General features: G+C 42.1%; 1 long non-coding RNA gene across 1 annotated transcript in view; it reads right to left on the bottom strand.

Annotated features, from left to right (window-relative positions):
• LOC134346144 (uncharacterized) overlaps positions 1-10,893 on the bottom strand; it is a 42,526-nt gene extending 31,633 nt beyond the window's left edge. Inside the window, exon 1 of the long non-coding RNA XR_010017838.1 lies at positions 10,801-10,893. This is a non-coding gene — a long non-coding RNA (uncharacterized LOC134346144). The remainder of the gene's footprint in view (positions 1-10,800) is intronic.
• Positions 10,894-12,116: the final 1,223 nt, after the last annotated feature.

Below are 12,116 nucleotides of genomic sequence, written 5' to 3'. Positions count from 1 at the left end.
CAATGCTGATTAAAATTCATTTGGATGTCTGTGGTGTGGACGCAAATCAGGGAGTGCGAAGGTATTTATGTAGTTTCAAAGAAAGCATTTTCCATACATTGTAAATATGGAATTATCTTTTGTTTGGCTCATGAAATATGGAGCCGCATCTTGGGCCAACGAGACCCTTCAACCAAAAGCATCTCCGTATGATACCTGCTGTACCTTGTTTTGTCGAATAAAGAAGTTGTTTTGTATCTACCAGTAATTTTCTCCGGTGACTTCATTCACCCAACAACAGGCCGTGTGGGTAAGAACACTGAAGGAAATTAAATGAGGAAACTGGTGATTAATTCTGAGAACCTGCACCACAGATTTTTAAAATAGGCTGCGGTTCAGTGAAGAAATGTTCTCTTAGTGTCTTACAAATTCTATAGGTTCTAGAGTTGCTCTAAAGATTGTAATCCTATAGACTGCGAACCCACTATTTAAAAAAGGAGGACGAGATGAGGCAGAGATCTACTGACCAATTTGCTTAACATTAATAGCAGAAAAATTGCTAGAATTTACAATGATGTGACAGCAGAACATCATGAAATAGGACATGACATAGTAAACATGGACATGAAACAAAAATCACCCTTGACTAACATTCTAAGAATGTGATCAACAGAAAAGATAAAGAGGAACGAGTAAATGTGCTCCTTTTGTTTATCATAAGGCTTGGAATGCGACTCCATATAGGTAGTTGGTCAACAGTGTGTGAATACATTAAATTGAGGGTAATATATTGATGTTGCTGGCAACTGAATAATGCATAGAAATCAGAGTGGTGAAAATAATTGATCTTTCTCAGACCAGCACACTGTGACCAGAGGGATATGTAGGGACCAGTGTTATGTAGTGACATTTGACTAGACTAGATTCAGTTTATCATGTAATGTGAGTCAGAGTAGCCTAGACCTGTATACTTTAGAATGGGCGGCAATCTCATTGAAGTTCACAAAATCCATACAGCTCATGGGTACACAGCTGATTATTTCCACCAAATAAGGAAATTTAGAACCAGGTGACACTTGTACAATAAAAAAACATGCAGTTTAGTACTGAGATAGCGAGAAATTTATTCACTCAGATGTTTGGATTTTCTACCTTGGATGCCTGTGGGATCTCAAACCTGAGTTCAATGATAAGAAAGTTTAATTGGTTTCTATGTATTAAAGGAATCACTGGAACAGGGAAGATTGCAGTGAAAGTAGATAATCGGTAATAGTTACGTTGAGTACTAGGGAAGGGTCGAGGTGCTTGGTTTTATTTCCATTTCTTAGTCACAAAACAATTGAAGATTGCTTTGATTTCAGCATGATGATAGAAGGAATTTGTCATTTGGGCTGAACCCATTTGTATGCATTTGCCTGTACTGCAGTTTCAAAATTCAATTCCATTCCCCTCATTTCTTTATCTGCAAGTCTGAGATATCACGCTAGTGTAAATCAAGCCTGCCTATCATTGGAGACTCCCCTATCTAATCAGGTTAAACTATTTTGCAGTATAAAGTTTCCAGTCCTTTGCTTCTTGCAGATACTTACTAGTTTCCTCCCTTTCTTGCCTGCTGTTTCAAACTGACACTGCATGGCCTGCACTTTAAGGAACATCTAATAAAACAGCTGTAACCAAAAAATTGCACCTCATAGTTAACTTCTGAAGAACCTACTGGTCCAGATAACCTACAACTCCAGCAGTAACATCTGTGGAAATGGAAACAGAGTTAATGTTGCAGATAAAGATCCTGCTTTGTTATAGAGAGTGAAATTATGGGATGAAATGAAAATCTCTGACAGAGTGAGGCCAAGGTTACTGTGGTGATAAGCTTCTGATGAAACCAATGGTGATAAATTACTGTTGTCCTGCTGCCACAAAACAACAACTTTCACAAATGTTTTAGTGCTAATGAACCTGATCCTGATTCTAAGATAGTTACTATTATCTCCATCCATCTCCACATTTAATTTAGGCAGAGGCTGCTCATCCAAAGCAACGGAATGAGTAGAATTCAATATTTCTCTTTGAGGAATGAAGGAATTTGTTCTTGTTTTGAGTTCACAGTTATACTGCCCCATGAGGCCACACTAAGTTTGGAGGAGCAACATCTTATATTCCCTCTGGATAGCCTGTAATCTGATGGCGTGAACATCGATTTATCGAACTTCCAGTAATGACCCCCCCCCATCTCCTTCACCATTCACCATTTCAATTTCCCTCTCTCACCTTATCTCCTTACCTGCCAATCATATGGTGCTCCTCCCCTTCCCTTTCTTCCATTGCCTTCTGTCCTCTCCTGTCAGATTCCCCCTTCTCCAGACCTTTACCTCTTTCACCAATCCGCCATCCCAGCTCTTTATTTCACTTCTCCCCCTCTGCTGTATTCACCTATCACCTACTGTCTTGTATTTCTTCTTCCCTTCCCCCACCTTCTTACTCTAATTCCTCATCTTTTTTCTCCAGTCCTGATGAAGGGTCTCGGCCCAAAACGTTGACTGTACTCTTTTCAATAGATGCTGCATGACTTGCTGAGTTCCTCCAGCATTTTGTGTGTGTCCCTTTTTACCACACACTCTTTGCCTCTTGCCAATCTGTCAATGCTAGTATATTTCCTGTAATACCATGGGCTCTTATCTTGCTACGCAGCCTCATGTGCAGCACCTTGTCAATGGCCTTCTGAAAATCCAAGTACAGAACATCTACCAATTCTCCTATAGTCGGGGAGTCGAGGACCAAAAGGCACAAACTCAGAACAGAGGGATGTCCTTTTAGAACGGATATGAGGGGAGTATCTTTAGCCAGAGTGTGGCAAATCTGTGGGAGTTATTGCCACAGGCCAGGTATTTTGGTTTATTTAAGGAAGAGAGTGAAAGATTCTTGATAAGTCCATACATGAAAAGTTACTGCAAGAAAGCAGTATATAAGAAATTTGGGAGTTAGGAAGGAAGCTGAGAAGAAGGACCTCATCGAGGATTGCTGCCTGTGCCATGCAACAGTGAAGATAGGAATAAAGTGAGATGGCAGAGAAATGCGTGGCTGAAGATTTGGAGCAGGGGGCAGGGATTCACATTTCTGAATAATGGGAACCTCTTTTGAGGCAAGTGGGACCTGTCTGAAAGCAGTGGGTTGCAGTTGAATTTGAGGGGGACCAAAATTTTTGCAGGCAAGTTGACTAGAGCTGTTGGGAGTGGTTTAAACAAATGTAACCCCCCTCCCCCACCCTAAGTTCAGAATGTGAGTCAGCCAGTCAGGATTGTGTGATGTGGGGAGAAGGTTCTAGAGAGCTGCAGGGAAGAGTTTTCTGAAGGACAGTAGTCTGGTTTGTTGTCTTTTGGTTGGGGGGGGGTGAGATACAGAGAAGAGAAGATCAAGATGATGTAGAATTCGTTCCAACGGGAAGACGCTACAGAAGGGAATGCTTTGTGAGATGAAAGAGTACAAGATGGGAAGTTCTATAACCATATAACCATATAACAATAACAGCATGGAAACAGGCCATCTCGGCCCTTCTAGTCCATGTCGAACGCTTACTTTCACCTAGCCCCACTGACCTGCACTTAGTCCATAACCCTCCATTCCTTTCCTGTCCATATAGCTATCCAATTTAACTTTAAATGACAACATCGAACCTGCCTCAACCACTTCTGCTGGAAGCTCGTTCCACACAGCTAGTACTCCCTAAGTAAAGAAGTTCCCCCTCATGTTACCCCAAAACTTTTGCCCTTTAACTCTCAACTCATGTCCTCTTGTTTGAATCTGCCCCACTCTCAATGGAAAAAGCCTATCCATGTCAACTCTATCTATCCCCCTCATAATTTTAAATACCTCTATCAAGTCCCCCCTCAACCTTCTATGCTCCAAAGAAAAAAGACCCAACTTGTTCAACCTTTCTCTGTAATTTAGGAGATGAAACCCAGGTAACATTCCAGTAAATCTTCTCTGTACTCTCTCGATTTTGTTGACATCTTTCCTACAATTTGGTGACCAGAACTATACACAATACTCCAAATTTGGCCTTACCAATGCCTTGTACAATTTCAACATTACATCCCAACTCCTATACTCAATGCTCTGATTTATAAAGGCCAGCATACCAAAAACTTTCTTCACCACCCTATCCACATGAGATTCCACCTTCAGGGAACTATGCACCATTATTCCTAGATCCTTCTGTTCTACGGCATTCTTCAATGCCCTACCATTTACCATGTCTGTCCTATTTTGATTAGTCCTACCAAAATGTAGCACCTCACATTTATCAGCATTAAACTCCATCTGCCATCTTTCAGCCCACTCTTCTAACTGGCCTAAGTCTCTCTGCAAGCTTTGAAAACCTACTTCATTATCCACAACTCCACCTATCTTAGTATCATCTGCATATTTACTAATCTAATTTACCACGCCATCACCCAGATCATTAATATATATGACAAACAACATTGGACCCAGCACAGATCACTGAGGCACACCACTAGACACCGGCCTCCAATCTGACAAACAGTTATCCACCACTACTCTCTGGCATCTCCCATCCAGCCACTGCTGAATCCATTTTACTACTTCAATATTAATACCTAACGATTGAACCTTCCATGTGGAATCTTGTCAAAGGTCTTACAGAAGTCCATATAGACAACATCCACCATTTTACCCTCATCAACTTTCCTAGTAACCTCATCAAAAAATTCAATAAGATTTGTCAAACATGAACTTTCACGCACAAATCCATGTTGATTGCTCCTAATCAGACACTGTCTATCCAGATAATTATATATACCATCTCTAAGAATACTTCCCATCAATTTACCCACCACTGTCGTCAAACTCACAGGCCGATAATTGCTAGGTTTAGAAACATAGAAACGTAGAAAATAGGTGCAGGAGTAGGCCATTCGGCCCTTCGAGCCTGCACCGCCATTTCTTATGATCATGGCTGATCATCCAACTCAGAACCCCGCCCCAGCCTTCCCTCCATACCCCCTGACCCCTGTAGTCACAAGGACCATATCTAACTCCCTCTTAAATATAGCCAATGAACTGGCCTCAACAGTTTCCTGTGGCAGAGAATTCCACAGATTCACCACTCTCTGTGTGAAGAAGTTTTTCCTAATCTCAGTCCTAAAAGGCTTCCCCTCTATCCTCAAACTGTGACCCCTCGTTCTGGACTTCCCCAACATCGGGAACAATCTTCCTGCATCTAGCCTGTCCAATCCCTTTAGGATCTTATACGTTTCAATCAGATCCCCCCTCAATCTTCTAAATTCCAACGAGTACAAGCCCAATTCATCCAGTCTTTCTTCATATGAAAGTCCTGCCATCCCAGGAATCAATCTGGTGAACCTTCTTTGTACTCCCTCTATGGCAAAGATGTCTTTCCTCAGATTAGGGGACCAAAACTTCACACAATACTCCAGGTGTGGTCTCACCAAGGCCTTGTACAACTGCAGTAGTACCTCCCTGCTCCTGTACTCAAATCCTCTCGCTATAAATGCCATCCTCTCGCTATAATTTACTCTTAGAACTTTTTTAAACAATGGAACAAAATGAACAATACACCAATCCTCCCCATTTCCAATGACATTTGAAATATTTCTGTCAGAGTCACTGCTATTTCCACACTAACTTCCCTCAAGGTCCTAGGGAATATCCTGTCAGGACCCAGAGACTTATCCACTTTTATATTCCTTGAAAGCGCCAGTACTTCCTCTTCTTTCATCATCATAGTTTCCATAACTACCGTCCTTGTTTTCCTTATCTTACACAATTCAATATCCTTCTCCTTAGTGAATACCGAAGAAAAGAAATTGTTCAAAATCTCCCCCATCTCTTTTGGCTCTGCACATAGCCATCCACTCTGATTCTCTAAGGGACCAATTTTATCCCTCACTATCCTTTTGCTATTAATATAACTGTAGAAACCCTTTGGATTTATTTTCACCTTACTTGCCAAAGCAACCTCATATCATCTTTTAGCTTTCCTGATTTCTTTCTTAAGATTCTTTTCACATTCTTTATATTCCTCAAGCACCTCATTTACTCCAAGCTGCCTATATTTATTGTAGATCTCTCTCTTTTTCTGAAACAAGTTTCCAATATCCCTTGAAAACCATGGCTCTTTCAAACTTTTAACCTTTTCTTTCAACCTAACAGGAACATGAAGATTCTGTACTCTCAAAATTTCATCTTTAAATGACCTCCATTTCTCTATTACATCTTCCTATAAAACAAATTGTCCCAATCCACTCCTTCTAAGTCCTTTCACATCTCCTCAAAGTTAGCCTTTCTCCAATCAAAAATCTCAACCCTGGGTCTGGTCCTATCCTTCTCCGTAATTGTATTGAAACTAATGGCATTGTGATCACTGGACACGAAGTGCTCCCCAACACATACCTCTGTCACCTGACCTATCTCATTCCCTAACAGGAAATCCAACACTGCCCCTTCTCTAGTTGGTACCTGTATGTATTGCTGCAAAGATTATCTTGCATACATTTTACAAACTCCAAACCATCTGGCCCTTTTACAGAATGGGTTTCCCAGTCTATGTGTGGAATATTAAAATCTCCCACAATCTCAACCTTGTGCTTACTACAAATATCTGCTATCTCCTTACAAATTTGCTCCTCCAATTCTCACTCCCCATTAGGTGGGCTATAATACACCCCTATAAGCGTTACTACACCTTTCCCATTCCTCAATATAACCCAAATAGCCTCCCTAGACGAGTCCTCTAATCTATCCTGCCAAAGCACCTCTGTAACATTTTCTCTGACAAGCAATGCAACACCTCCCCCTCTTGTCCCTATCACACCTGAAGCAACGAAATCCAGAAATTTTTAGTTGACAATCACACCCCTCCTGCAACCATGTTTCACTAATAGCTACAACATCATATTTCCAGGTACCAATCCATGCTCTAAGCTCATCCACCTTTCTTACAATGCTCTTAGCATTAAAATAAATACATTTAAGGAACTCTCCACCTCTTACTCTCGGTTTATCTCTAATCGTGCAAACAACTTTGTTATCTCTTTCTTCCTTCTCCCCTACATCTTCAGTTTGAGTGCTCCCGTTCTCTGTCCCCTGCCTATCCTCCCTCACGCACTGTCTACTAGCTTTCTCTATTTGTGAACTAACCTCCTCTCTACTAGTCTCTTCAATTTGATTCCCACCCCCCAACCATTCTATTTTAAATTCTCCCCGATAGCCTTCGCAAATCTCCCCGCCAGGATATTGGTCCCCCTAGGATTCAAGGGCAACCCGTCCTTTTTGTACAGGTCACACCTGCGCCAAAAGAGGTCCCAATAATCCAGAAACTTGAATCCCAGTCCCCTGCTCCAATCCTTCAGCCAGGCGTTTATCCTCCACCTCATTCCGTTCCTACTCTCACTGTCAGACCCACGGACTTGTCCTGTACTGCAGTCTGCGGCAGAGCATTCCACAGATTCATACTCTGTGGCTAAAATTTCCTCCTTACCTCTGTTCTAAAAAGTCACTCCTCAATTTTGAGGCTGTGCCCTCTAGATCTGGATACCCTCACCACAGGAAACATCTGCTCCACGTCCACCATATCTGGCCCTTTCAACATTCGGTTTCAATGAGATCCCCCCACATTCTTCTAAGTTCCAGTGAGTAGAGGCCCAAAGCTGCCAAATGGTCCTCATATGTTAACCCCTTCGTTCCCGGAATCATCATAATGAACCTCTACTGGACTCTCTCCGAAGACAACACATCCTTTCTGTGATACTGGGCCCTTCTATCTCCTTCTATATTGGAAGCAAATATGGAAACTTGGTTATTAACCTTGCATGATAAAACCCAGATTAATAACCATTTAGAATTCTGCTGCTGGATTTTGATTTTATTGTTCAAATATTTGAATTGTTTTTTATTATTTTCATGGACTTGAAATTCTTTTGGTTAGCGTGCATCCGTTTGTGAATCATTGTTTTAAACCTAGAATGGAAATGGATCATTGAAAGGGATTGGGAAACCACAGTTCTTTGGGACGTTTAGAAAGTCTGGGTTGGTTTACACTGATTTGTCGACAGACCGCACAAATGGGTGAGGTAAGATAACAGGTAGGGAATCCTGAAGAAAAAAAATCCTTAGTCTTGAAAATGTGGAACTAGCTCCCACATGGGGGAATTCAGGCACTGCAGGGGGCGTTAAAGTGAAGCAACAGACAAAAAGCCCAAGGAACACAATACGCCAGGCAGCATCTGTGAAGAAAAATGGACACTTGACATTTCAGGTTGACTTTCTATCTGTCTTGATAGATGCTGTTTGGCTAAGAACTTTCTACAGAGGTATTAGAGAGCATGCTGACTGGCTGCATCACAGCTTGATATGGGAAATGTCAATCACAGGACTCTGCAGAGAGTGGTGCCGACAGCCCAGTGCATCTGTGGATGTGAAATTCCCAATGTTCAGGACATTGCCAAAAGGCCCGAAATACCACTGGGGATCCGAATCACCCCAAACGCAAACTGTTCCAGCTGCTACCATCTGGGAAGCGGTACTGCAGCATAAAAGGCCAGGACCCACAGGCTCTTCTACTAGGCCAGCAAATTGATTAATTCATGCTGATACAATCGTATTTCTATGTTATGATGACTGTACTGTTGTACATACTACTGATTATAAAATACAATAAATTGCACATTGTAAATTTAAATGGGACGTAACATAAAGAGTTTTACTCGTCATGTATATGAAGGATGTAAGAAACAAAGTCAATTCAATTCATTTTAATTCCTCCAGCTATTTATATGTTCCTCCAGATTCCAGCATCTGCAGTCTCATTACAAAGGCGGGAGATATGCGGCTTAAATGTCGGCATGGATATATCCGGCCGCCACTGGATATCGCAGGGCTAGGTCATGTGTTACAGACCCGCAAGTATTTTATGAGCTTACTGGATAAAGACGAGTCATGACCTGAATTGTAAGAATGTGTGCTGATTCGAAAGCATAAAAGAACATGCAACTAGTTCAAGTTTATAAGCAGTGAAGGACATGTAACTAGTTCAAGTTTATGAGCAGTGAAGGACATGTAACTAGTTCAAGTTTATGAGCAGTGAAGGACATGTAACTGGTTCAAGTTTATGAGCAGTGAATATTGACTTACTTACCAAGCCTATAACCCCTACTGGGACAGAAGCTGCCGAGAGAGTTCGCCAGTGTCCTCTGCGCTGGGTCTGGTTTTAAAGTTGTCCCCAGGTGCAACCCATCTTCGGTATTTTTCCTCTCCCAGGAATGAGGTGTTTGAGGCTTTATTTGGCGTTTGTGTAGGCTCTGGGCTTTTACGGGATGATCCCATGCCCACCCTTCTCAAGCTTGGGACCGTCCACGGTGGAGTTACACAGTGTATTAATGTCATAAAAATTGGCTTTTTGTAGCAGCAACACACCACTTTACAAGACGTGCACAACATCAGTTAACATTAACGTAAAGCAATATAAATTACAAACAAGCAATAAAATAATTCATTATTTTGCTTCAACATATTCTTTATATTTCTCTACTGTTGTGTTACTGTTGTATTTCACACCAACACATCACAGAGATTTCCTCAGACATATTAATGTATATGGCGAATAAAGTTGATTTTTGAACGTTCGTGCTTCATAAACAACGCAACTACTGGATTTTCAGCATCTGCTGAATCTCTTGTGCTTACTAATTCTACCCAACTCCACCCTGTTAAATGCAACGCCCACCTACGTCTACGTTTGTCTGACTATGGGCTACTCGTTTTGGAAAACCTGCCCTGGAAAGGCTGTCCCAAAGTGGGGAATCTGCGAGAGAAAAAAAAAATGACTAATTGATTCGATCTTCCCGGAGGCCAGCACGGATCCTGTGGGCTAAATGGCCGCCTCTTTGGCTGCAGTAATCTCTGTAGAAAGTTCCTGACGCTTCACCCAGAAACGAAATTGAAGCGAGGAGACTGATTGGAAGCAAGGTATTGACAGATCGGCCTGACCCACCGACGCTGCTAGCTTTGTCTCTTTGTCCCAGACCAGAGTGCTGATGTTCATCAAGATAAGCCCGGTGTCTGTGAGGAACGACCTCATTTTGAATCACTGTTTGAGAGCTTTACTTTACTAGGCGTAGCGGTTTCTTGGCTTCGCTGCAGTTTTCAGACAAATACCGCAGCTCATAGTCTCTTTTTCCGGTTCAAAAATAAGAACTCGTCCTCCACGCCCCCCCCCCCCCCACGGTGCTCTGCATTTCCGAACCTTCAGCCTTCCACTTCGAACAAACTTCCCTCCCTCAGCCTCAGATAATAATCCACTCACTACAATGGTGGAAGTCTGCGTTGCTGACATTTAAACCCATTGGCCCGGAGTCTCAACGGGACGGTGGTGGGGAACTTGGTGAAGTGGTTGTCTCACAACATGCCGAAAGCACCCCACGGTCCAGGCACGTCGCAGCAATCACTCCCCCCCACCCCCCTCCCGCCCCCGCCATTAATGGACTCAAGATTAGATCCGGATAAACAAACACATACGTACTTTAAATTCACTTTTCATTTTTTTGTTATATTCTTTGGTGAAAGCATCGGTTAGCACAATGTACAGAAATTGTTGGAAGCGCTCATCAGGTCAGGTGGAAACGGGGTTAATGTTTCAGTCAGCCTAACGGAAAGGGTTAATGTTGTTTCGCTCCGCACAGGCGCTACCTGACACGTTGAGTGTTTTCAATGTTATTTTTGTTTTAATTGCAGATTTGCAGTACCTGCCACTTCCCTCCAAACCCTGGGCATATTTCACTGTACCTGAATCCCTGATAATGATGGTAGAGGTTTACAGGCGAGGCGCTTTATTCATCCTTTCTAACAACCAGTAACAGAGGAGCGAGGTGCCCGTTGCTGCCTGGAAGAGAAGTTTTGACTGGCGTTACCCTGGGTGTTTTGTTCGGGATCTCGCGATATCCCGCCTGTACCAAGGTAAAGATCGAATCGGTAAGTGACACGTTTGCGATCTCCACCCATGCACTTGAGACATTTCCACAGATATCAGGCATGTCGCTTGTCAAAAGATGTCGGGGTGATTCGTAACATACTGTATTGGACAGGTGCGCATCGCACCAGCTGGAACTTCGGGAGAACCTGTGTCCCACAAAAAACAAGTCAGTCGGCAAGATTTTATCTGTGCCAAGATCATAAATTTGTTACAAATCTGAACGCTATTGCAAACTGTCTGATTTCAGTCTAATTTACATTATTGCAAACGACGCTCATTGACCCTTTAATTGGATTCTCCTGAACACCTGCTCGTTAAAACAGATATTTAATCAGCCAATCATTTGGCAGCAGTTCAATGCATAAAAACATACATACATGGTCAAGAGGTTTAATTGTTGTTCACACCAAACCTCAGAATGTGGAAGGAATGTGTTCTAAGTGATTTTGACCGTGGAATGAAAGCTGGTGCCAGGCGGGATGGGTTGAATATCTCACGTACTGTTGATCCCCTGAGATTTTTACGCGCAGGTGTATAGAGTTCACAGAGAATGTTGCAAAAAGCAAACAATAAAAAGAAACCATTCAGTTAACGATAGTTCTGTGGGCAAAAATGCCTTGTTAATTAGAGAGGTCAGAGGAGATTGGTCAGACTGATTCAAGCTGATATGAGGGCAAAAGAAACTAATCGTCACAGTGGTGTGTAGAAGAGGCTCTCTGATCTCACAACCTGTTGAATCTTGAAGTGGATGGACTACAGCAGCATGCACTTAGTAGCCACTTTCTGGTACCTCCTGTCCCTAATAAAATGGCCACTGAGTGAACAGCGAAAGGAGCGTCTAACTGCTGCGTTTCTGTAACACAAAACAATTGATTATCATTCATGTGTTTGAATGCCGTTTTATTTCGCCGATCACAGTCTGAATTCTATTTAAATGCAATACTGTAATTCGACCTAACTCCTGATTTTAATATGAAATCCCTGATTGCATTCTAATCGAATTTATTACAACCTGCATTCATTGATCATAATTGAAACTTCCCAATTAAAATCTAAAATCGTTGATCGGAGTCTAATCACATTTATTTACAATGTAAAACAGTTAATTTCAATATTAACTCCTTAATTT

Source organism: Mobula hypostoma, chromosome 5 (assembly GCF_963921235.1).
Source record: "Mobula hypostoma chromosome 5, sMobHyp1.1, whole genome shotgun sequence".
Lineage (NCBI taxonomy): Eukaryota > Metazoa > Chordata > Chondrichthyes > Myliobatiformes > Myliobatidae > Mobula > Mobula hypostoma.
Note: the sequence above shows the minus strand (reverse complement) of the source record. Positions and strands in the feature narration are given on the sequence as shown.